Source organism: Xiphophorus hellerii, chromosome 10 (assembly GCF_003331165.1).
Source record: "Xiphophorus hellerii strain 12219 chromosome 10, Xiphophorus_hellerii-4.1, whole genome shotgun sequence".
Classification (NCBI taxonomy): domain Eukaryota; kingdom Metazoa; phylum Chordata; class Actinopteri; order Cyprinodontiformes; family Poeciliidae; genus Xiphophorus; species Xiphophorus hellerii.
The window spans coordinates 19,139,594-19,163,161 of NC_045681.1; the positions used below are offsets into that span (position 1 = coordinate 19,139,594).

General features: G+C 40.7%; 2 long non-coding RNA genes across 2 annotated transcripts; both read left to right on the forward strand.

Annotated features, from left to right (window-relative positions):
* The first annotated feature begins 2,773 nt into the window (after positions 1-2,773).
* Positions 2,774-3,712, forward strand: LOC116726598 (uncharacterized). Its single transcript, XR_004340624.1, has 3 exons — positions 2,774-2,983; positions 3,053-3,129; positions 3,199-3,712. It is a non-coding gene; the product is annotated as an uncharacterized LOC116726598 (long non-coding RNA).
* A 12,352-nt stretch (positions 3,713-16,064) lies between these two features.
* On the forward strand, positions 16,065-17,990 carry LOC116726599 (uncharacterized). Its single transcript, XR_004340625.1, has 4 exons — positions 16,065-17,011; positions 17,114-17,190; positions 17,460-17,528; positions 17,632-17,990. It is a non-coding gene; the product is annotated as an uncharacterized LOC116726599 (long non-coding RNA).
* The last annotated feature ends 5,578 nt before the right edge of the window (positions 17,991-23,568 follow it).

Genomic DNA, 23,568 nt, shown 5'->3' on the forward strand with positions numbered 1-23,568 from the left:
GTCCTGATGAGGTACTCCAGTGAAGACTTGTTTTACGGATGCAATTTTGCCTTAATGTTTCCCCTGCTGGCACTAAGCCGCCGTGTTGCGCTCGGCAACCTGAACAGGGGCCCCTTATTATCGACAACCTTTAGCAGTTCCCAGTATATTACGCGCTCCTCGTCTCGGGGATGGATCGCGCGGTTTCTGAAAGCATCTATTTCACAATGTAAGCGTCAGCCGGCTTTGTGGATTACAAATTTTTCAATTTCCCAGAGGAGAATCCATGTCTTTGTGCAACAGATTTATTTATTTATTTTTTTGTTTGTTTGTTTGTTTTTTGACTCATCTAGTCTCTAAATTGAAACTTTTATAAGCAGTGACAAGTGGGTTGTTTCAAGGACAAACGACCCACACAAAAAAACGGGTTCTCGTTTTTTTGTGTGTTTAAATGTTATGTAAGGCAGCACACACGTGTCACCCAATTACTTTGTGTGGCTCTAATTACATGCAGGTACAACGATGAGATGCTGGTTTTTGTATGGGTTTTTTTTTTTGCCACAGCAAGAAGGATGTGAGGCTTCAGGTTCAGTGCAGAATTCAGTTTTATTTGAAAGTACGAGCTTTTGACCAAAACAGCTCTGGATATGAAGACTAAATAGAAACAAAAGGGAAAAAGTTATTTAAAAACCTGGATGTTATTCAGAATTAGATTTTTTTAGAAATCAACATATTTTTCTGTTTTTTTGTTTGTTTTTTTCAAATGTTTTTGCAAACTATTTTTCTGAAGCTGATAATGTAATTTGGATCAATAAAATATTTTTGAATTGAAATTTTGAATTTGATTTTTTCTTCCAATCCATGATTTACGACAAAGAGAAGTTTTCTCATTTATAGGTCCGAAACTGACAAAGTTAAGAATGAAAGCAGAAATATAATGTCACACCAGTCGTGTAAGTTTTAAAAAAAGTCATTACACTAGTTGGCCAGTAGGTGGCAGCATACGGAGTGATAAACAAGATAACGCGATACTTGTATTATCTGCGTTATTTGTGGTCCAAGTTCTCTCACGCGCCAGTGCGTGCGTTCGTCAATGAATGTCATGGAAACGACGTTAGCGTCCTCAAGCCTATAAATGACGCTGACCTTCTGAGTTCTTTCCCCTTTGCGACGGGACTTTTGAGAGAGACGCCTGAAGGAGCCTTTACAGCCTCGGAAGGTTTGAGCTTGTTGAAAAGTCTGCTGTGCAAAACTTGCTAAAGAAGCACTTGCTGAAATACGCACTTGCTGAAGAAGCCCGTGGATAACAAACCTGCGACAGACGGTTCCTGACCAGAAGAAGAAGAAGAAGGAGGAGGAGGAGGACCAACAGGGTGACCAGCTGGAAGGTTAAAATCATTCTTCTATTATTTTTAATAAACGAAAGCAAATTATTACTAAGATATTAGTGACTTGTTTAGTTTATTTTGTGTTTGTGTGTGTTTTAAAGAAATACTGACTTCTGTAGAAAAAAAAGACAAGTAGCATTCTTTGCTAGCATAGATCGTTCTTAACTAATGAGCCTTTTTCTGAACTGAATTTCGCTGGAAATGTCAGGAATGTTAAACTGTGGTGTAGTGAGTCAATAAATATATGTATTTTACTTAATTATAGTCAAATTAGTTAAATTAAATGTCTCGAAAATGATCTTGGTTTTTGACCGTTATTTTTTGAAAAATGCCATGATAAACATTCCGTTTCCATGGATACGATAAATGAAATACGTTAAATATTTAATATTATTTTTGAAAAAACATTCAAAAAAATAGAATTTACTTTTATAATAGCCTATATTTTAATTGTTTAATTTAATTATTTCTTTCAAGAAAGGGACATGTTGATCTGATTTGTATTATAATTTTTTTGCATAGCCAGGATACATGAATTGATTTGAAAAAACAACAATGGTGATATTTAATCTAAGAGTATCAGGTTTGCTGACTTTGGTGTCCAATTCTTTGAAATTTTGATGACTTCTTTGAAATATATAGCTTTAATAGGTCTCTTGCATTTGTGGGGTGAAACAAATTTGTGAGTTAATTTAAATAGTTTTGTGACTTATGTGTTAGCTTATTGACATTTGTGGATAAATGTCTGGGATATTAACACTGGTGTTTGAGAAAACTGTTGTGCTTGTTTGGGGAAAAAAAACAAACGGTAAGATTTCTGTCCAATTTTTTGAAAAATGCCCGGACAAACACACGTGGTTTCCATGGTAATCACATCAGACTAGCGGCTTATTAGGACACTCGAAGACGCTTTACATAAAATTTCCATTCATGCACACGTTCACACACTGAAGATAATAAGCTAATGGATTGTACCCACCGATGTTATGTCATGCCAACAATAAACTCCAGCTAAAGGTGGGAGAAGTGTCTTGCTCAAGGACACAACGACAGAGGCGGACCATTGCAGGGCAAACTCCTACCACTGTCGCCCCAGTAATAAGCATTATAAGTGTGTGTGTGTGTGTGTGTGTGTTTGATTTTAACAAACAAAATAATGATTTCTTTGTAAAAAATCAGTTTTGATGACTTTGGTGTCCAATTTTTGGTAAACTGGATGGTTCTTTTTCATTTTTTTAAAAAAAGCCCAGAAAAACATATTTAGTTTCCATGGATACATTGGTGACATTATTTAAAATGACTTCAATAAAAAATTAAGAAACACTTTTCAAACGTGTGCCTCCTACTATCTAATGATAGACTTTAATATATGCGTTTAGTTTTATTACATGGTGAACTAAATGTAGTGGTATAGAAATATACATATTCCTATACAAATAGTTTCCAGGTGTGACGCTCCGGTTGGGTAAAGTGGGCGGGGTATATAAGCGGCCGCTGTGCCCAGTCAGACATGTGTCTTCCTCATCATCCACTGTGTGGCCCGCGTCTCTTGGGTTCCGGCGGAAGAAAAGGCAACATATCGCCAGTGTGGTGCATGCTGTTTTGATTCCCTGGTGGTAGGTTTCCTCTCTCCCTGCACTATTGCTGATCTTTGTTAGAAAATCTAAATTTAAGTATGATTGTAGGTGAAACGCTATTGTGCTGCTCTCCTCTGCTTCCTCGTTCAGCGAGTGTGTGTGTGCGTTTTTGCCTGGATTGACAGGTAAATAAATAATGCTCATTGGAAGCTCCAGTTTGTTGCAGTTCTGTCTAAAATGATTAACTTTCCTAGGTTTCCCCATATTCGAACCATTGCTGCTCTTTTGGATCCCGGATTGTGCACGTCATCAGTTGAACTCGGACTGTGGTGGCGCCTGCACGCCTTAATTGAAGCGGTGTTTGGGGTGTGGCATCGGCGCGCCGAGCTCGCCTCCTGCTGTGGCGTGACCAGAGCCACACCGGATCTTAATCTTCAACTTGGATTTTCTATTTTTTTCTTTATTTAGTTTCCAGCCCTTTAGTTCCTTTAGATAATTGTTTATTTATTTGGGCGGATATTGTTTTTCTTTTGTTGTATTAAGTATAAGGTTGTTGTATTTGGTTAACTGTTTTTCTGTTGTTTGCAGTTGCTGAGGCCCGGTGGCGGTGCTGGTGTGGTGACGGTGTCTCCCTCTTTTTTGTGCCGTGATTCCTGAGTTTTGGTTGTCTCACTGCGTCTGGTGCTTTTACGGTTTTTTTGTTTGCTGTGTTTGGTGGATGCCGTCCCTATAGTGGCCCCTTCTGCCGGTGACCTCAGCTACTATAGTTTTTTTCTGTCTTTCCTTAGTTTTTTTGTTGTAAAGAACTGGTTTTAAAAAGAGTTTTAAAAGAATTTAATAAATAGCTTTTTGTGTATTTGAAATTGCCTCAGATGTTTTAATTCATGCATAACCGAACCTGTGTGCTTTAAAAAAAAAAAAAGAGATAATATTCTCTGGGTGAAATTCCCAGGGTGGCGCTGTGGAGCAACTTAATTGGGTCTAGAAATTTAAATTGCCCAATATTCTTGATTTTAACCTAGTCTCGCCACATTTTTGGCGCTGCGAGCAGGATATGCTTTTTATGAACATCTGAGACAAGTATTTGTTTGAGTTTTTAATATTTGTGTTGTGTGTGTGTGGATTTTTTTCTTTTTTTGTGTAGATTGGCCAATCCGGCAACAGAGCAGCAGTGGTTCCGTGCAGATCTTCAAAGTGGTGGGTGAGGTGTTAACAGTTAACCTTAGGTTGTAGTTTTGCACTGTGGTAATCACAGGAAATAGAATAAGCTTGTGATTATGGAAGAAGAAATTCAGGAACTTAAAAAGCTGGTAGCAAGCTTACGAGCCGACAATGAGCAGTTGCGACAAGGACAGGCTAGCTTACGTGCTCAGCCGTCCACTTCTTCAGCTTTGCCTAATGCCCCTCCTACGCCTAGTCTCCCTGTAGCAGAGAGACTGATTTTTGTACCTAGAGATAGGAAATGTCCCATCTTCAGAGGGAGGACAGGTATAGGTTTGAGTGAGTGGATGGAGGAAGCGAAGGTGTGTATGAGAGCACGACATCTGTCTGTGGTTGACCAAGCGTTTTTCCTATTCGATCACCTGGAGGGAGAGGCTAGAAATGAAATAAAGTATCGCTCTAGTGCAGAGAGAGAGGACCCTGCTAGAATATTTGAGATCCTACAGGAATTGTATGGTTGTTCAGAGTCCTATGTTGCTCTTCAAGAGGCCTTCTTTTCTAGAAGACAACTAGAGGGAGAGAGTCTTCAGGAGTTCTCCCTTACATTAATGGGCCTTATGGAGAAGGTAAAGCAGCGTGCACCTGCTGGTATGCTGAATTCTGAGACGTTGCTAAGAGATCAGTTTGTCGAACAGGTGTTAGACAGTTCCCTGCGTCGTGAGCTGAAGCAGCTGGTACGCATGAGGCCGGACAGCACTTTGCTTGAGGTTAGGGCTGCAGCAATCCAGTGGGAACGCGAAGGGGTACCTCATAGTGGGAGGAGTCGTAGCCAGTCGGTTCCCTCAGTTTATGGTGTCCAGTATGGGGTTCGTGGTGGTCCTCAGGTAGCTTCTTTAACATCAGCAACGGAAATGAGCCAGATAAGAGAAATGCTAAAGCGTCAGCAAGAGCAGCTCCAGCAGCTTAGTGCAAGCATTTCTCAGTTGCAGAATTTCCGCCGTCCTAACCAGCCACGCTTTACTGGCCCAGTGATCTGTAGGCGGTGTAACCAGCCTGGTCATTTTGCACGAGAGTGTGATGGGGTGCGTGCCCCCCATCGAACCCAATGCCAGTCAGATTCAGCTGCTCAGTCCCGTTCTGCTTCCATGGCGGAAAACTAGTTCCCGCCGGACTGCAGAGCCACAGTTTGGGTGGGGATGTTACTGGCTCACTAGCCACTATTGGAAGTTTGGGTGCTTCTAAGTTGGTTTCAGTTTGCCCTCATGCGGATGTAGTTATGGGTGGAGTGACAGTCACATGTTTGGTGGATACTGGTTCGATGGTGTCCACGGTTTCTGAAAGTTTTTTCCGTCAGCATATGGAGTCTTGGGGTTCGGAGCGCCTCCAGTCGTGTCATTGGTTGGAGCTTAGAGCTGCCAATGGTCTGAAGATTCCTTATATTGGCTATTTGGAACTGGATGTATACCTCTGTGGCAAATTGATTCCCCACTGCGGTGTTTTGGTTGTGCAGGACCCTTGTGGAGAGGTCCCAGCCAAAGTCCCAGGTGTTTTGGGGATGAATGTGATCAGGAAGTGTTATCAAGAACTGTTTGGGCTGCATGGTGTAGCTTGGTCTTCTGTGTCTGGTGTTGCTGAGGCCCCTCAGTCAGTCATGCAGGCACTGCAGCAGTGCCAGTTTGCCGACTCGCGAGAGTCTCGGAGTGGTCCCGGAAGGGTTAAGGTCAGGGGTAAAAAGGGCTGTCGGATTCCTGGTGGAGTCATGAAAATTGTGGCTGCCACATGTTCTGATGTGTATGCAGGCTCTACTGTTTTGTTTGAACCTTTAGAGTCCGGATTGCCTTCTGGTTTGCTTGCTTCCCCTGCCTTGGTTCAGGTAGTCAAGGGTACAGCTTATGTGCCCATTATTAATGTTGGTACGACAGAGCTGGTGGTATACCCTCGCACTGTTGTTGGCACCTTAAATGTTGTCAATGTTGTTAGTCTCCCTGCAGGAATTACTGAAGTCCCAGCAAAGGTAGCTACGATGGTGTGCCAGACGGCTTCAGTTAATGTGCAACAGCAGGTGGAGGACTTGGATTTGTCCTCCTTGTCCGTGGAAGGACAAGGTCAGGTGAGGTCATTGCTCAATCAGTATATGACAGTTTTCTCATCTCACGATGGCGACCTGGGCTGTACTAATGTGATAGCTCATGACATTCCTCTGATTGATGATGTCCCAGTTAAACAACGCTATCGGCGCATTCCCCCTTCTGATTATGAGGTGGTGAAGGACCATATCAATCAGTTACTTGCTTCACAGATCATTAGAGAAAGTAGCAGCCCATATGCATCTCCCATCGTCTTAGTTAGAAAGAAAGATGGGAGTATTCGTATGTGTGTTGACTATAGAAGACTAAATAGCAAGACCCGAAAAGATTCTTTCCCCCTTCCACGAATAGAAGAATCGTTGGATGCTTTGTCTGGCGCATGTTGGTTTTCCACCCTCGATCTTGCTAGCGGATATAATCAGGTTCCAGTTGTGGAGGCGGACCGTCCAAAAACTGCCTTTTGTACCCCCTTTGGGCTGTTTGAATGGAACCGAATGCCTTTTGGGCTCTGTAATGCGCCTAGTACATTCCAACGGCTAATGCAGCGGATTTTTGGGGACCAACAGTACCAGTCTGTCTTGTTGTATCTTGATGACATTGTTGTCTTCTCTTCAAGTGTGGATCAACATCTGGAACGCTTGAAAGTGGTGCTGGGCCGACTTCAACAACAGGGGCTTAAAGCAAAGCTCAGTAAATGTTCCTTCTTTCAAAAAGAGGTACGTTATTTAGGACATGTGATCTCTGGTGAGGGGGTTGCTACAGATCCTAGTAAAACTGAAGTTGTAGCCAATTGGCTAACTCCTACTAAAGCCTCAGAACTTCGGTCATTCCTTGGCTTTGCCAGTTATTACCGTCGTTTTGTGGAAGGTTTTGCAAAATTGGCAGCTCCATTGCATAAAGCGGTGGCTCAGTGTGGTGGTACCGGCAAGAAACCTGACCATGGACTTGCTGCATGTTGGACTGATGAATGTCAAAAGAGCTTTGAAGTCTTGAAGGCTAAGCTAACAGCAACACCAGTGTTAGCCTATGCAGATTTCACTCAACCATTTATCTTGGAGGTTGATGCCAGCCATGGTGGCCTGGGAGCAGTCCTCTCTCAAATGCAGGCAGGCAAGGTGAGACCGATTGCTTATGCTAGTCGAGGCTTGAGACCCACCGAGCGGAACATGGCAAATTATAGCTCCATGAAGCTTGAGTTCTTGGCCCTCAAGTGGGCCATGACCGACAAGTTTAGAGAGTATCTATTGGGGAACAAATGTATTGTATACACTGATAACAACCCTCTCAGCCATTTGTCCACTGCTAAATTGGCTGCCACTGAACAGAGGTGGGCTGCTCAGCTAGCCTCTTTTGATTTTGAGATCAAGTATCGGTCAGGGCGGTGTAATACGAATGCTGATGCACTTTCTCGTCAGCATCCACCTGATCCGCCAGATGTGAAAGCCATGCTTCCAGGTACAGCTATGCCTAAAGCATTACAGGAAGCTTTGGGACTTGAAAAGGTTGAGGCAACCCAAGCAGTTGTTGCAGTTTTGCCACAGCATACTACAGCTGAACTTTGTGCTTTGCAGCAGACTGATCCTTTTTTGCAGGACTTGTTGGTGTTTTGGAGGAAAGGACAGCATCCTAGTCGAGAGGAGCGAGCCCAGCTGTCCCCATCCGCCTTGGTGCTGCTCCGGCAGTGGGACCGGTTTGTCGAGAGAGATGGCGTTCTCTATCGAAAGGTATTTAGATCAGATGGTGGTGATGCTGTGTTCCAGTTGGTGTTGCCAAGTGTGCTAATTAAGGATGTCCTGACTCAAGTCCATGAAGAACATGGTCACCAGGGAGTGGAGCGAACTTTGGCGCTCTTGCGGTCCCGGTGTTACTGGCCTCATATGGCCTCTGATGTGGCTCAATGGTGCCAGGCTTGTGAGAGGTGCCAAGTGGCAAAGGATGTTCACCCTAAAGCTTATGGCTACATGGGACATTTACTAGCATCACGTCCTAATGAAATTCTGGCCATTGATTATACCACCTTAGAGCCCACCCAGAATGGCTTGGAAAATGTTTTGGTCTTGACAGATGTTTTTAGTAAATATACTGTTGCTGTCCCTACACGGGATCAGCGAGCGGCCACTGTGGCTAAGGTCTTGGTGTCTGAATGGTTTTATAAGTTTGGCGTTCCTGCTCGGTTGCATTCTGACCAGGGTCGTAACTTTGAGAGCTTGCTTATCCAGCAGCTGTGTAACTTGTATGGCATTGTAAAATCACGCACCACTCCTTACCATCCGGAAGGAAATGGCCAATGTGAGCGCTTCAATCGGACGCTGCACAATCTGTTAAGGACACTGCCTGTGTCCCGAAAAAGGGATTGGCATGCCTGTTTGCCCCAGGTTCTTTATTGTTATAATACAACTCCACACCAATCTACTGGAGAGTCACCATTTCTTTTAATGTTTGGTCAGGAACCTAGATTGCCCCTGGATTTCCTGTTGGGTAGAGTTGAGAGTCCAGTTGGTGGGTCTATCCATGAGTGGGTTCAAGAGCATCAAGCTCGATTGCAGGTAGCCTTTGATGGGGCTAGAGAGCACCTGAAACATGCTGCAGATCGCCGAAGGCAGGCTCATGATACCCAGGTGAAACATCTGCCATTAAAGGAAGGGCAACTTGTGTTTTTGCGTGACTTTACTGCTAGGGGGCCTCATAAGACAAGAGACCGATGGAGCTCTGTGAAGTACAAGGTATTGAGGGCACCAAAGGGGGGTGGCTCTGTTTACACCATTGTGCCTCTGGATGACCAAACTAAAGTAAGACAGGTGCACCGTACCATGTTAAAATCTGTGGTTGGTGTTGTTCCTCCTGATCACACTCCTCCCCATAACTTGCCTCCCGTAGAAAAGGGACTGACTGAGGATAATGGCCCCTTTGATTATGATCTGTTTGTTTGTGAACAGCAACCCCTAGTGGTTGCTTCTGCCTTACCTCCTAGTAGGTTGCGGCCTCAAATTCCATCTCAGGAACCTGGACCACCTTCTGTACCCGCTGCACCCACCGAACCCTCTACATCTTTGGCTGGTCCATCTGTCAGCTGTGCTGACCCAGTGGCCCTACGTCGCTCCAACCGTCCAACTGCTGGTCGACATACTAATGTGAACCATCTCCCACGGCCAGCAGGAGACATTCATCCTAGGGGCGCTTCTGCATCTTTGTCAACTGTATCAGCTTTGTTTAGACCTTGGAACTGATAACATCGGTTTTGAATCAGCCATCGTCGGGTCGACGATGCAAGAAGGGGGGGTAGAATGTAGTGGTATAGAAATATACATATTCCTATACAAATAGTTTCCAGGTGTGACGCTCCGGTTGGGTAAAGTGGGCGGGGTATATAAGCGGCCGCTGTGCCCAGTCAGACATGTGTCTTCCTCATCATCCACTGTGTGGCCCGCGTCTCTTGGGTTCCGGCGGAAGAAAAGGCAACATATCGCCAGTGTGGTGCATGCTGTTTTGATTCCCTGGTGGTAGGTTTCCTCTCTCCCTGCACTATTGCTGATCTTTGTTAGAAAATCTAAATTTAAGTATGATTGTAGGTGAAACGCTATTGTGCTGCTCTCCTCTGCTTCCTCGTTCAGCGAGTGTGTGTGTGCGTTTTTGCCTGGATTGACAGGTAAATAAATAATGCTCATTGGAAGCTCCAGTTTGTTGCAGTTCTGTCTAAAATGATTAACTTTCCTAGGTTTCCCCATATTCGAACCATTGCTGCTCTTTTGGATCCCGGATTGTGCACGTCATCAGTTGAACTCGGACTGTGGTGGCGCCTGCACGCCTTAATTGAAGCGGTGTTTGGGGTGTGGCATCGGCGCGCCGAGCTCGCCTCCTGCTGTGGCGTGACCAGAGCCACACCGGATCTTAATCTTCAACTTGGATTTTCTATTTTTTTCTTTATTTAGTTTCCAGCCCTTTAGTTCCTTTAGATAATTGTTTATTTATTTGGGCGGATATTGTTTTTCTTTTGTTGTATTAAGTATAAGGTTGTTGTATTTGGTTAACTGTTTTTCTGTTGTTTGCAGTTGCTGAGGCCCGGTGGCGGTGCTGGTGTGGTGACGGTGTCTCCCTCTTTTTTGTGCCGTGATTCCTGAGTTTTGGTTGTCTCACTGCGTCTGGTGCTTTTACGGTTTTTTTGTTTGCTGTGTTTGGTGGATGCCGTCCCTATAGTGGCCCCTTCTGCCGGTGACCTCAGCTACTATAGTTTTTTTCTGTCTTTCCTTAGTTTTTTTGTTGTAAAGAACTGGTTTTAAAAAGAGTTTTAAAAGAATTTAATAAATAGCTTTTTGTGTATTTGAAATTGCCTCAGATGTTTTAATTCATGCATAACCGAACCTGTGTGCTTTAAAAAAAAAAAAAGAGATAATATTCTCTGGGTGAAATTCCCAGGGTGGCGCTGTGGAGCAACTTAATTGGGTCTAGAAATTTAAATTGCCCAATATTCTTGATTTTAACCTAGTCTCGCCACATAAATTTAAAAGAAAAAAAACATTATTTGAGTTGGTTAAAGTCAGCTTTGATGTTCATTTTTGGAAACTACAACTCTGTCTAGGAAAATATAATTAGCATTTTTGGGGTGCAATGTATTTGTGAGTTAATTGAATTTGTTTTGTGATTTATATGCTGGTTATTTGAAATTCTGGAAAATGTCAGTAATGCTGACTGGAGTTGTTTTGGTTTGAAAGAAGGTTTGGAACCAGCTTTTTGAAAAATGTTTGTCGTCTCCATGGATACATTGATTAAACAATAACACACAACTTTATTCTTAGAAAAAGTCTTTAAAGAACAATCAATGTGTGCCTGTTGATTTCACAAAGTAACTAAATTATTTAGTTTATTGTAATTACTTAAGACCAGGAAAACCAGTGTTTTGCTCCATTGCATTTTAGTGACGTATCATTTTCAGAAGTTAGTTGAATGTTAACAGTGAATGTTAAAATTCATTAGAAACACATTGATCTCGGTTTCAGTGAATCCAGTTGTGATTACTTCGTTACTTAACATTTTTGGTGAGAATGTGGGGGTTTAACACTGCTTATGTGGTTTAAAAAGTTACTTCTGGTTTTAGAAGATCGGTTTTGATTTATTCAGATCTTTGGAATAAGAAGTCAGTGCCTGGACCAGGTTTCAGAAAATGCCTCAAAAACACATTTGGTCTCCTTGGATACGTTGCTTGAAATAAAACCTTAATGCTTGAATATTAGAAAAGTTTTTAGATATATATTTCTCCTGAACTATTTCTAAGTAGTTTAGGTTTAAACTTATTATTGTTTAGTTTTATTTTTCTAAGAAAGAGGAGTTTTGAATAATTAGTTGTTTATGAAATGCTGTGTTGGTCATTTGCATATTTGGAGCTGTAATATATTTTCACGCTGATTACGTTTTCAGAAAGAGTCGGCAATATTAATAGTGGTGTGGTGATTGGAAAACATTTTATTGTAGTTTGAGAGGATTACTTTTAGAGAATCCATTTTGTTGATGTTTTTGTCTCCATGGAGATGGTAATATTGAAAGAAGCATTTGGAGAAATATAATTGTGTGAACATTCATCTGAGTTTCTTGCTGGGTTGTGTGCAGCCATGATCTTCAGACTGATGTAATGAATTTCATAACACTACCTTCAACCATAACTGACCCATTTGGAGTAATATTAACATGTGATAATAAGACTTTGAGGCATCATGCACACATAAGGGATGCAGATTATTATTTTAATTATTTTATCTCCAGACAAAATATAATGGCCATTTTAACACTGGATATGGATTTCTAAAAAAATAAGCAATATTATTTTTGTAGGAGGGAACCCCTGGAAACGGAGGAAGGGCTACTTATGTCGGCCTGTTTATTTAGATCCCCAATCTTTAAACTTAATTAATTTTACAGGTGTACATTTCTGCTGTTGGCTATATGTGGGAGTATGAAGGTAGTACTGATGGGGTGTCAGACTAGCTGTCTTTGTGATTGTGAAAAATTGTGGAGCTCAAAGGAATTTAGTTTGATTTACTACAATTAACATTTTGGTAATTTACAAATGCTATTAGAAACATATATTTTTAAACTTTGATACTTTTAAATATTAAAATTGTGTAAGCAGTGATTTAAGTGTAATAATTATGAATGGATAACATATCTTATCCCTGGCTATTGTTAAGAATGATAAATTGTACCTGAGCATCAAAGATTTGTGAGGATGGGTTGTTATATAAGGGTAAACTGAGTAACTTGTTGCAGTTTTATTTTATTCACACTAATGGAATAATATTAGATTACAGGTGTTTCATTAGCTATTAAGACATCCTAAACACACTTTATAGCTCTTTAATTTATGTTTCCAAATGTTTAAGAGTTTATGGTTAGGGGTGAATTACCAATAAGTCTAAATTTGATTTGTTGTCTCTAATGACTGATTGGTACCAAGGTGAAGCTGCAAGTTCGTTTGTCTGAGTGACGATGGTCCATACATGTTTGATCATTGAGTTTTAGAGTTTATTGTTGTGGTTTTTATGTAAAATTGTATTTTTTGCTGTTGTTTGTGACTAACGATAAGCTATATTTGTTTTATCTCTTAATTCCCGTCCTTATTGTATAATCATACACAATGGCATAGCAATAATATTGTTCATTAAATATATTCAAGAAAAACAAACACATTCACAAACCTGGGTTATTGTATTGTTGGTATTTCAGTGTTGTCTCTAAACATTGCTTTGGACTTTTGTGAAGGTCTGGATACTGAATTGTAGCTTTTTTTGCTTTGTTTCTTTCCTTCACAGCCCATACCATGGCGCTTCCAGCAGATGGAGCCCCAATGTTGGAGGGACATCCAGATAATGGTAAGGATCACGGTAAGTTGTGGTCAAATGAAGCCGAGGAAGACGAGGTAGGTAATGCCGGTACTGCCGGCTCTAGTTGTAGTTCTTCTACTAGCTCTAGTGGTAACTCTTCTACCAGCTCAAGTGACGACGAGGCTGATAACGAAGACCAGGATGACTTTAAGTCCCGACTTTGTTTTGTCAAGGTCATTGTAGGAAAGCTTCAACAGTCATTGAAACATCACAATTCGACGGTTGTTCAGCGGGGCGCCGCTAAGAGTAGTTCAACAGTGGACCGTGCCAGTGCTGCGTCACAGCTGCTTGAGATTCTTCCCCAAAATTTCAAATACAAACAAGACATTGGGGTAGCTCAGAAGCCTCAAGAAGACAAGGCTCCCTGTACTTCACTTGAATTCGCATCTGGACTTGACAAACAGAAAGAGCCCATTTTGTGTCCAGAGAACCCCAGACCTATCGGTACCTCGCAACATCATCAGGTAGGTTTGGAAGAGGACGGGGCTTCTTTGACTTCCGGCCGCGCCAGGAGCACTACACAGAAGGTGGATTCTGCGAAGGAACACGACCCACCATCAAAGCTTAGTTTTGGTACAGTGCTTCCTTCCAGCTTTAAATTCACATGTGGACTTGACAAACCAGAAGAGCCCATTTTGTGTCCAGAGGACTCCACTCCTATCAGTGCCTCGCCACAACCTCTGGCAGGTTGGAGAAATTTAGTGGCTTCTTGTACTTCCGGCCGTGCCAAGAGAACGGCAAAGAAGTTGGATGATGTGAAGGAGGATGACCCACCATCAAAGCCTAGTTTTGGTACAGCGCTTCCTTCCAGCTTTGAAGTCACATCTGAACTTGACAAACCAGAAGAGCCCATTTTGCATCCAGAGGACTCCAGTTCTGTCAGTGCCCCGCCACAACCTCTGGCAGGTTGGAGAAATTTAGTGACTTTTTGCCGCGCCATTAGAATTCCAAAGAAGGTGAATGATGCGAAGGAGGATGACACACCATCAAAGCCTAGTGATCAGGTAGGTTCGAAAGAGGACGTGACTCATGCGACATCTGTGACTGGCATAAACGGAAAGAGGACCAGGGACACTGTTGCTAAAGAGGAGCCCCCAGCCAAGAGGAGTAAGGACACTCTTGCTGAAAAGGAGCTCCCTGCCAAGAAGACCAGGGACAGTGTTACTGAAGTGAAACTCCCAGCCAAGAGGACCAGGAATAGTGATGATGCTAGACAGGAGCCCTCTGCCAAGAAGACCAGGGCCAGCGTTACTGAAGTGAAACTCCCAGCCAAGAGGACCAGGAATAGTGATGATGCTGGACAGGAGCCCTCTGCCAAGAGGATCAGGGAGAATCAAACTGAATATGTGCTCCCCTCCAAGAGGACCAGGGACAGTGTTGCTGAAGAGGAGCCCCCAGCCAAGAGGACTAGAGACACTGTTGCTAAAGAGGAGCTCCCAGCCAAGACGGCACAGTGGTATAATGAAGATCCCATTTGGGACGAGGTCCTTCAAAGTATCGGCAGAAGGATGGCATGGAGATATGGTAAAGAATGGGAGGACGAGCCCATTCCGTCAACCCCTCTGTTCATTCCATACCGAAAGACAGACCATGAAGATCCTATTCTGTTATCCCCTGTCCTCAGTCCCTCACCAAGGACGTCGTGTGAGGATCCTGGTCTCTCATCCCCTGTCCTCAGTCCCTCACCAAGGACGTCGTGTGGGTATCCTGGTCTGTCATCCCCTATCCTCAGTCCCTCACCAAGGACGTCGTGTGGGGATCCTGGTCTGTCATCCCCTGTCCTCAGTCCCTCATATAGAATGGCGCGTAAACTTCCTGTTTTGTTATCCCCTATCCACAGTCCCTCACCAAGGACAGCGTGTGAGGATCCTGGTCTGTCATCCCCTGTCCTCAGTCCCTCATATAGAATGGCGCGTAAACTTCCTGTTTTGTTATCCCCTATCCACAGTCCCTCACCAAGGACGTCGTGTGGGGATCCTGGTCTGTCGTCCCCCGTCCTCAGTCCCTCATATAGAATGGCGCGTAAACTTCCTGTTTTGTTATCCCCTATCCACAGTCCCTCACCAAGGACAGCGTGTGAGGATCCTGGTCTGACATCCCCTGTCCTCAGTCCCTCATATAGAATGGTGCGTAAACTTCCTGTTTTGTTATCCCCTATCCACAGTCCCTTACGAGGGACGATGCAAGAGGATCCTTTTCTTTCATCCCCTGACGTCAGTCCTTCACCATCAACACACCGTGAAAATCCAACTTTGTCATCCCCTGACTTCCGTTTCCGGATGGAGACTGAAAAGGACAAAGAAGAGGAACCAACACCTTCAACATCTGGTGGAACGACAGCAAGAGCGAGTTCCAGACACGTGTGGTTTAGACCTCGCTACGTTTTAAGTGACTCTGATTAGATTGGGATCCGTAAAAACTGAAGACCTATTTGGGAAGTCACATTAGGACATCATCATTTCTCTGTTTTTTGGGGTTTTTTAAAATTAAAGCCAATGGGTTTCTAGCAAGCCCGTGGAAGCCTTACATAGCGCCTTGCACCGGGGCTGTTCTTTATCCCGCTGCTAGATGTAGCATTTTAGATGGTGAGGATCCTGGCAGGTCTGAGGAAGCCTTAGGTAGCGCCTTGCACCGGAGTTTTCTTCATCTTTGCGATTTCTTCTCAACTCCCCCATGTTTCAGGGTGAAATAGCGGTTCTTCCCCACGCTGTGCTCTCCGATATAGTAAATTGTTCTATCCTGTTCCTCCACTAATCCAGTCTCCAAGTTTTTAATCTTTCAGGTTTTAGCTGCTCATCGCTGGATCCTTTCGTCGTCGTCCATGTGGTTCCTGTCCTTCTGGACCCCTTGTTTTTCACGCTGCTCGTACGTTTTTCCACATTCACATGATACTGCTTGCCTCCTGCTGGTGGTGGGGACCATCAGCTTTACTAAATAAAAGTAGACATAGAAATTCACCATTAGTAATTTAGAAACTGTTCAACCATGTAGAGTTAAAGTTTACATTAAGTAAGGAATGCTTGCCTGACAACATGTTGTATTAGAAACCAAATTAAAGCATCAGGACAATAAGAAATTAGAAGACAAAGGAGAACATAGACAGAATTTATGATTGAAGGATTTAATTAAAAGTTTTTATTCAGAGAGACACTAGAGAACAGGATCGGAGGAAAGGAAATGGAGAGCATGTGGAGTAAAGTTTTATGTAGATAAACTATTAATCTCATGAAACAAATAGTTTATATGGCTAACAGCATGTTCATGTGTTGCAACACAGCAAAATCACAGAAGATGAATAGACATTAAAAAAATACCAAACTAGTCTCTGGTTCGGGTTCAGACTTCTCAGATCTCTGATTCTCTGGTCGTCCCAGGTTGGATCTCCTCCGCCTGTAATCCTCCACCTTCAGCACCACCAGTCAGGTGGAGGAAGATAAGAGAACCCAGTTGACAAAAAAAGTAAGAAACTTATTTTCATTTTAAATATGGAAGAAATTGAGGTCAAATTTCAAAATTGTTCTTCCTTCTGTCCATGTATATTCTATTTGTTAACCCTGTTGTCTTTTCTCTGGATTTCATTTCTACATCAACTCATGTCACATGACATGAGTTGACCAACAATTAAAGCAGAAGACCAGCTCCGCCTGTAATCCTCCTCCTTCAACACCACCAGTCAGGTGGAGGAAGATAAGAGAACCCAGTTGACTAAAAAAAGTAAGAACATTTATATCTACACAACATGATTAATCATTTCAAATATAGCTGCGGAGAGCTGAACTGAAAGTTAGAAACTGTCTGCTGTCCATGCATATTTTCCTCCTTCACTTTATCTTCTCTCTTTATTTCATTTCTCTGTGAACTCATGTGATGACTGGAGTTGACCAACAATTAAAGCAGAAGACCTGCTCCACCTGCTGATCTACTGGTTGTAACAGCTTGTGGGAAAGGTGAGGACATGATGATGACTTTGATCAGAAAATCTCTTTCAATAATCTGTCATTTAGACAGAGATTAAGGAATGTGTGTCTGATCATGTGATCATTCCCCAGCATCACTGGACCAATCAGGCGAGAGAAGACAGAGAGGACTGAGGACTAAAACGAAAATACTCTGCCTGCCAAAAAAGGTAGACGATCCAGTGGCCCCAGGTTTACACACCATCTGTTGGTACTAAATACATTTTTTACAACCTTAACTTTTCTATTGTTGAGATTATTTTCTTAATTATTCAAGAATTGAAACCTTGGTTTTCCTTCCTGTTAGATCATATAAGCAAAAAAAAGAAACAAATTTTAATGTGCAAAAAGTTGATTTACAGTGAGCAACGCTAGAACACTTTTATACATACAGTGCAGTAAACAATTCTCATTAAATTCCCCCCCCCCGTTGTGACAGGTTTGAGGCAGACCGACCGCTGGGGAGATGGACCTCACCTGACACCATTACTCTGGATGTAACAGGTAGGTGAGCAGAAACTGAAGCTGCTGAGACATCTCAGAAAAGTTTCAGCATTTAATAACGTGCGTTGGACTTTGCGTTTCTCAAGTTTGTTCTTCTGTTTCCTTAGCTCGACTCTGCTGTCAAAACATCAATGACTCGAGAAGCGGACAGCGAGATTTCTGGTGCCTGGCTGGAGACGAGATTCTGATTATTCAAGAGCCAAAACAAAATGTCAGAATAAATAGTTAGAAGGCAGATTTGTTTTCTATTTGTTGTTGTTTTTATTATTAATGCTCCACGACACAAAATGTATCACTGCTTTAACTCTTGAGTTTAATAAAATGTTCTTCTTTCAATCTGTTATTTCTGAAGTCTTTTTTTTTTTTTACCATAATCATTTGTGGAAACATTATATATTAAAGGAACGCCCACATTTTTAATAGAACTTCATGACTGATCAAAGCACAAACTGGAGAACAGGATTAAAAGAAATTTATTTTTTTTAGTAAGTGTTAATTAATTTGTAGTTACATCAATACAAAATTCACATCTTAAGAACTAACACAAGCCAGTCACACTGAAGAAGTATCCTGATGTTGACCTTCGACCCTTAGCTTCAACTGATTCACTGAAAGGTTGGGTAGAAATGTTACCCAGAGAACGTTCTTTTTCCTTCGTGGATTACACATTTTTCAATTTCCCAGAGGAAAATCCATATCTTTGTGCAACAGATTTATTTATTTGTTTTTTGACTCGTTTAGTTTCTAAATTGAAACTTTTATAAGCAGTGACAAGTGGGTTGTTTCAAGGACAAACAACCCACACAAAAAAACGGGTTCTCGTTTTTTTGTGTGTTTAAATGTTATGTAAGGCAGCACACGCGTGTCACCCAATTACTTTGTGTGGCTCTAATTACATGCAGGTACAACGATGAGATGCTGGTTTTTGTAAGGGTTTTTTTTTGCCACAGCAAGAAGGATGTGAGGCTTCAGGTTCAGTGCAGAATTCAGTTTTATTTGAAAGTACGAGCTTTTGACCAAAACAGCTCTGGATATGAAGACTAAATAGAAACAAAAGGGAAAAAGTTATTTAAAAACCTGGATGTTATTCAGAATTAGATATTTTTTTTAAATTAACATATTTTTCTGTTTTTTTGTTTGTTTGTTTCAAATGTTTTTGCAAAGTATTTTTCTGAAGCTGATTATGTAATTTGGATCAATAAAGTATTTTTGAATTGAATTTTTCTTCCAATCCATGTTTTGTGACAGAGAGAAGTTTTCTCATTTATAGGTCCGAAACTGACATAGTTAAGAATGAAAGCAGAAATATAATGTCACACCAGTCGTGTAAGTTTTAAAAATGTCATTGGGGCGTGCTGTGGTGGCGCAGGGGTTAAGCACAACCCACATATAGAGGCCTTAGTCGTCGACGCGGCTGTCGCAGGTTCGATTCCCTGCCTGGCGACCTTTGCCGCATGTCTTCCCCCTTCTCTCATTACCCTCTTTCCTATCAATTCTCTGTCAAATAAAGGTCACTATAGCCAATAAAATCTTTAAAAAAAGGGGCGTGCTGTGGTGGCGCAGGGGGTTAGCACGCCCCACGCTTGGAGGCTTTAGTCCTCGGCGCGGACTTCGCGGGTTCGACTCCCGGTCCCGACGACCTTTGCTGCATGTCTTCCCCCCTCTCCTCACCCTCCTTCCTGTCTGCCTACTGTAGAAAAAATACGAGCCACTAGCGCAGCAAAAACTCTTTGGAGAAAAAAAAAAAAATTTAAGTCATTACACTAGTTGGCCAGTAGGTGGCAGCATACGGAGTGATAAACAAGATAACGCGATACTTGTATTATCTGCGTTATTTGTGGTCCAAGTTCTCTCACGCGCCAGTGCGTGCGTTCGTCAATGAATGTCATGGAAACGACGTTAGCGTCCTCAAGCCTATAAATGACGCTGACCTTCTGAGTTCTTTCCCCTTTGCGACGGGACTTTTGAGAGAGACGCCTGAAGGAGCCTTTACAGCCTCGGAAGGTTTGAGCTTGTTGAAAAGTCTGCTGTGCAAAACTTGCTAAAGAAGCACTTGCTGAAATACGCACTTGCTGAAGAAGCCCGTGGATAACAAACCTGCGACAGACGGTTCCTGACCAGAAGAAGAAGAAGAAGGAGGAGGAGGAGGACCAACAGGGTGACCAGCTGGAAGGTTAAAATCATTCTTCTATTATTTTTAATAAACGAAAGCAAATTATTACTAAGATATTAGTGACTTGTTTAGTTTATTTTGTGTTTGTGTGTGTTTTAAAGAAATACTGACTTCTGTAGAAAAAAAAGACAAGTAGCATTCTTTGCTAGCATAGATGTTCTTAACTAATGAGCCTTTTTCTGAACTGAATTTCGCTGGAAATGTCAGGAATGTTAAACTGTGGTGTAGTGAGTCAATAAATATATGTATTTTACTTAATTATAGTCAAATTAGTTAAATTAAATGTCTCGAAAATGATCTTGGTTTTTGACCGTTATTTTTTGAAAAATGCCATGATAAACATTCCGTTTCCATGGATACGATAAATGAAATACGTTAAATATTTAATATTATTTTTGAAAAAACATTCAAAAAAATAGAATTTACTTTTATAATAGCCTATATTTTAATTGTTTAATTTAATTATTTCTTTCAAGAAAGGGACATGTTGATCTGATTTGTATTATAATTTTTTTGCATAGCCAGGATACATGAATTGATTTGAAAAAACAACAATGGTGATATTTAATCTAAGAGTATCAGGTTTGCTGACTTTGGTGTCCAATTCTTTGAAATTTTGATGACTTCTTTGAAATATATAGCTTTAATAGGTCTCTTGCATTTGTGGGGTGAAACAAATTTGTGAGTTAATTTAAATAGTTTTGTGACTTATGTGTTAGCTTATTGACATTTGTGGATAAATGTCTGGGATATTAACACTGGTGTTTGAGAAAACTGTTGTGCTTGTTTGGGGAAAAAAAACAAACGGTAAGATTTCTGTCCAATTTTTTGAAAAATGCCCGGACAAACACACGTGGTTTCCATGGTAATCACATCAGACTAGCGGCTTATTAGGACACTCGAAGACGCTTTACATAAAATTTCCATTCATGCACACGTTCACACACTGAAGATAATAAGCTAATGGATTGTACCCACCGATGTTATGTCATGCCAACAATAAACTCCAGCTAAAGGTGGGAGAAGTGTCTTGCTCAAGGACACAACGACAGAGGCGGACCATTGCAGGGCAAACTCCTACCACTGTCGCCCCAGTAATAAGCATTATAAGTGTGTGTGTGTGTTTGATTTTAACAAACAAAATAATGATTTCTTTGTAAAAAATCAGTTTTGATGACTTTGGTGTCCAATTTTTGGTAAACTGGATGGTTCTTTTTCATTTTTTTAAAAAAAGCCCAGAAAAACATATTTAGTTTCCATGGATACATTGGTGACATTATTTAAAATGACTTCAATAAAAAATTAAGAAACACTTTTCAAACGTGTGCCTCCTACTATCTAATGATAGACTTTAATATATGCGTTTAGTTTTATTACATGGTGAACTAAATTTAAAAGAAAAAAAACATTATTTGAGTTGGTTAAAGTCAGCTTTGATGTTCATTTTTGGAAACTACAACTCTGTCTAGGAAAATATAATTAGCATTTTTGGGGTGCAACGTATTTGTGAGTTAATTGAATTTGTTTTGTGATTTATATGCTGGTTATTTGAAATTCTGGAAAATGTCAGTAATGCTGACTGGAGTTGTTTTGGTTTGAAAGAAGGTTTGGAACCAGCTTTTTGAAAAATGTTTGTCGTCTCCATGGATACATTGATTAAACAATAACACACAACTTTATTCTTAGAAAAAGTCTTTAAAGAACAATCAATGTGTGCCTGTTGATTTCACAAAGTAACTAAATTATTTAGTTTATTGTAATTACTTAAGACCAGGAAAACCAGTGTTTTGCTCCATTGCATTTTAGTGACGTATCATTTTCAGAAGTTAGTTGAATGTTAACAGTGAATGTTAAAATTCATTAGAAACACATTGATCTCGGTTTCAGTGAATCCAGTTGTGATTACTTCGTTACTTAACATTTTTGGTGAGAATGTGGGGGTTTAACACTGCTTATGTGGTTTAAAAAGTTACTTCTGGTTTTAGAAGATCGGTTTTGATTTATTCAGATCTTTGGAATAAGAAGTCAGTGCCTGGACCAGGTTTCAGAAAATGCCTCAAAAACACATTTGGTCTCCTTGGATACGTTGCTTGAAATAAAACCTTAATGCTTGAATATTAGAAAAGTTTTTAGATATATATTTCTCCTGAACTATTTCTAAGTAGTTTAGGTTTAAACTTATTATTGTTTAGTTTTATTTTTCTAAGAAAGAGGAGTTTTGAATAATTAGTTGTTTATGAAATGCTGTGTTGGTCATTTGCATATTTGGAGCTGTAATATATTTTCACGCTGATTACGTTTTCAGAAAGAGTCGGCAATATTAATAGTGGTGTGGTGATTGGAAAACATTTTATTGTAGTTTGAGAGGATTACTTTTAGAGAATCCATTTTGTTGATGTTTTTGTCTCCATGGAGATGGTAATATTGAAAGAAGCATTTGGAGAAATATAATTGTGTGAACATTCATCTGAGTTTCTTGCTGGGTTGTGTGCAGCCATGATCTTCAGACTGATGTAATGAATTTCATAACACTACCTTCAACCATAACTGACCCATTTGGAGTAATATTAACATGTGATAATAAGACTTTGAGGCATCATGCACACATAAGGGATGCAGATTATTATTTTAATTATTTTATCTCCAGACAAAATATAATGGCCATTTTAACACTGGATATGGATTTCTAAAAAAATAAGCAATATTATTTTTGTAGGAGGGAACCCCTGGAAACGGAGGAAGGGCTACTTATGTCGGCCTGTTTATTTAGATCCCCAATCTTTAAACTTAATTAATTTTACAGGTGTACATTTCTGCTGTTGGCTATATGTGGGAGTATGAAGGTAGTACTGATGGGGTGTCAGACTAGCTGTCTTTGTGATTGTGAAAAATTGTGGAGCTCAAAGGAATTTAGTTTGATTTACTACAATTAACATTTTGGTAATTTACAAATGCTATTAGAAACATATATTTTTAAACTTTGATATTTTTAAATATTAAAATTGTGTAAGCAGTGATTTAAGTGTAATAATTATGAATGGATAACATATCTTATCCCTGGCTATTGTTAAGAATGATAAATTGTACCTGAGCATCAAAGATTTGTGAGGATGGGTTGTTATATAAGGGTAAACTGAGTAACTTGTTGCAGTTTTATTTTATTCACACTAATGGAATAATATTAGATTACAGGTGTTTCATTAGCTATTAAGACATCCTAAACACACTTTATAGCTCTTTAATTTATGTTTCCAAATGTTTAAGAGTTTATGGTTAGGGGTGAATTACCAATAAGTCTAAATTTGATTTGTTGTCTCTAATGACTGATTGGTACCAAGGTGAAGCTGCAAGTTCGTTTGTCTGAGTGACGATGGTCCATACATGTTTGATCATTGAGTTTTAGAGTTTATTGTTGTGGTTTTTATGTAAAATTGTATTTTTTGCTGTTGTTTGTGACTAACGATAAACTATATTTGTTTTATCTCTTAATTCCCGTCCTTATTGTATAATCATACACAATGGCATAGCAATAATATTGTTCATTAAATATATTCAAGAAAAACAAACACATTCACAAACCTGGGTTATTGTATTGTTGGTATTTCAGTGTTGTCTCTAAACATTGCTTTGGACTTTTGTGAAGGTCTGGATACTGAATTGTAGCTTTTTTTGCTTTGTTTCTTTCCTTCACAGCCCATACCATGGCGCTTCCAGCAGATGGATCCCCAATGTTGGAGGGACATCCAGATAATGGTAAGGATCACGGTAAGTTGTGGTCAAATGAAGCCGAGGAAGACGAGGTAGGTAATGCCGGTACTGCCGGCTCTAGTTGTAGTTCTTCTACTAGCTCTAGTGGTAACTCTTCTACCAG